We start from the raw sequence: 2,460 nt of genomic DNA, 5'->3' as shown, positions 1-2,460 counted from the left end.
GGGCGGGGGGGGTTTGCCACTGTATATAATTGTCTCACATTGGTGTATTGTTGTCAATGTGTTTGCCTGATGAACAGACCATGTTCGGTTCCTGGTAAAACCGCACACGGCCCTGTAAATCATGGATTGATGGGACCTGTGGTCTTCTATTGATGGCTGCCATTCTACATTGCTGAATAATCATGGATTGAGTTACAGTTCTGCATAATTATAAAGAAACTGCCCTAAAATCATCAGTCTGTGCTGTTTTAGAAAAAAATTCACATGTCCCTTTAAGAAAAAGTATTGATAATTGGTATCGGCAAGTACCTGAGGGACAGTACTTGTACTTGGTCTTAAGAAAGTGGTATCGGGACATCCCTAGTTTGCTTCTTTCCTTCTTTGCCACATTAGAGAAATGATCATGGTATGTGTATTGGAATGCACTTTCATGCTCCCCACCTTGTTCCGTTGTGTGATACATGTGTGAATACAGTAGTCATTAATAGCAATGATGACGATGATAATGATAATAATAATAATAATAAATGCTTTGAGACACAACTTTAAATATATGAAGGTTCAGCATGTTTTTTTTTTTTATATCCCTCATATAGAATAAATCGATTTAGTCTACATTTACACCTACCAAGTAGGCGTGATTTGGAATACCCGTGAAAGAAACGTGCAATTTCCAATTCCACATCTTCCATTTACGTTGCAGCAGTTGTCACCCGTTCAAGTTCAATATTGGGTGACAGCGCCTGCATTTGAAAGCAGCAGAATGCTTGCATACCACACCATGTGGTTAGGAAGGGATCACTATCCTGGGCACACGATCGATGCGTCCAGGCATAGTAAATGATTCCTAACCGCGTGTAATGGTATCAAATACGATTACATGCTATGTGCCAGCGTTCTGCCGCTTTCAAATGCTGTCACCTGATCATTAGCTTGAACGGGTGACAGCTGCCATTTGTGAATGGAAGATTTGCAGGGCTATTTACAGAGGAGTGAAGAGTTAGGAAAAGGCAGGAGAAGTGAACAATCTAGGACAACATACAGTAGCTGAACTCGAAAGTGAGCTAAATTGGAGAATTTTTGAATAGCCTTTTATGAATAGCTTTGTTGGAATTCCTGCTGCAGGAAATTGCAAGTTCCTGCCGCAGGAATTCCAAAACACCTACCTGGTAGGTGTGAATTAAGCCTTAAAGCTGAAGTCTAGTTATCATTTTTTGTTATGTACAGCACCAGGGACATAACTTACCTCTAATGAAGTGTGTCCCATGTCCTTCTTGCTGTTCCTTACTGTAGAAATCTTCCCTCCACTTATTACAGATACAGATATTACGTAAGATCACAGCAGTGATCTTCAGGGGTTACCATCAGCAGCTGCGACTGTGAACCATTACCCTTCACGTCTAGGGTTGCCACCTGTCCAGGATTCACCCGGACAGTCCGGGTTTTGAATACTGTGTTCGGGTTTCATGGCGGCTGAAACCCGGACACAAGATGTCAGGCAGAAAGGGGCAACCAAAATGAAGATTGGGGCTACTGGCCACCCATTGAAAATAGTCTCAACTGTGATATTTACATATGAATGGGTGGCACTATTTACATATGCATGTTCACACGTCCCTAGAGTGTGTTCGGGTTTCGGTTGAAGAAATGGTGGCAACCCTATTCACGTCTCAACACAAAGCAACGCGTCTCAACGCTTTGAATTCTGGGAAATAATACTACAAGTTCTGTGAATGAGCCAGGGAGGAGGAAGGGGAGAGTGAGCGGGGTAATGGTTCACAGTTTGCGGCCACTAATCTTAAAGTGGAACTTTACTCTTATCTTTGAAATGACAACAAAGACACCTTTAGAAATGTTTAGTAATGACAATCTACAAACAGATATACAGCCTTTTTATTCTCTGCATAGCTTATTTTTCTTTTTCTCCCCAGTCTTCTCATGGTGGCCATTTGTACTAAGGCCAGATTAATATATCTCCCTTTACTTCCTGGAATTCCAGCACATGGAACTAGACATGTAACAATGCACATCATCTCAGGGGGAAAAATGCCTTTCCCTGAGATCTTGTGAGATTTTGCAGCTTACAACTGAGATTTCCCAGCAATGCACTTTGATGTAACCTTCCCAGGATGCACCTCTTCGGCATGGACTACATCACTAATGCCTAAGAGTACCAGGAAGTGGAAAACTAGTAATTGTTAGTAGAAGCAAAATATGTGTGTTTAATTAATGAATGTAAGATGCAGGGCTATCCTGTCAGGCGACATCTCTTAGGGTCACGGGGGGAGGGGCCTAGGCAGATCGGCATGGCCGTTCTGCTGCACAATGTTTGCAGGGTGCCTGCCACCCACTTTCTGGCCAGAGTGTCCCAGGTTGCTAAGAGCCATGTGGAGAGATGTGTAAGGGCCATACACATCTCCTTGCCCAGCTCTTAGCAACATGGGATTCTCTGGCTGGCAT

Source organism: Nanorana parkeri, unplaced genomic scaffold (genome assembly GCF_000935625.1).
Source record: "Nanorana parkeri isolate BGI_ZX_2015 unplaced genomic scaffold, ASM93562v1 scaffold1027, whole genome shotgun sequence".
Taxonomy (NCBI): domain Eukaryota; kingdom Metazoa; phylum Chordata; class Amphibia; order Anura; family Dicroglossidae; genus Nanorana; species Nanorana parkeri.
This window is presented reverse-complemented; position numbering follows the sequence as displayed.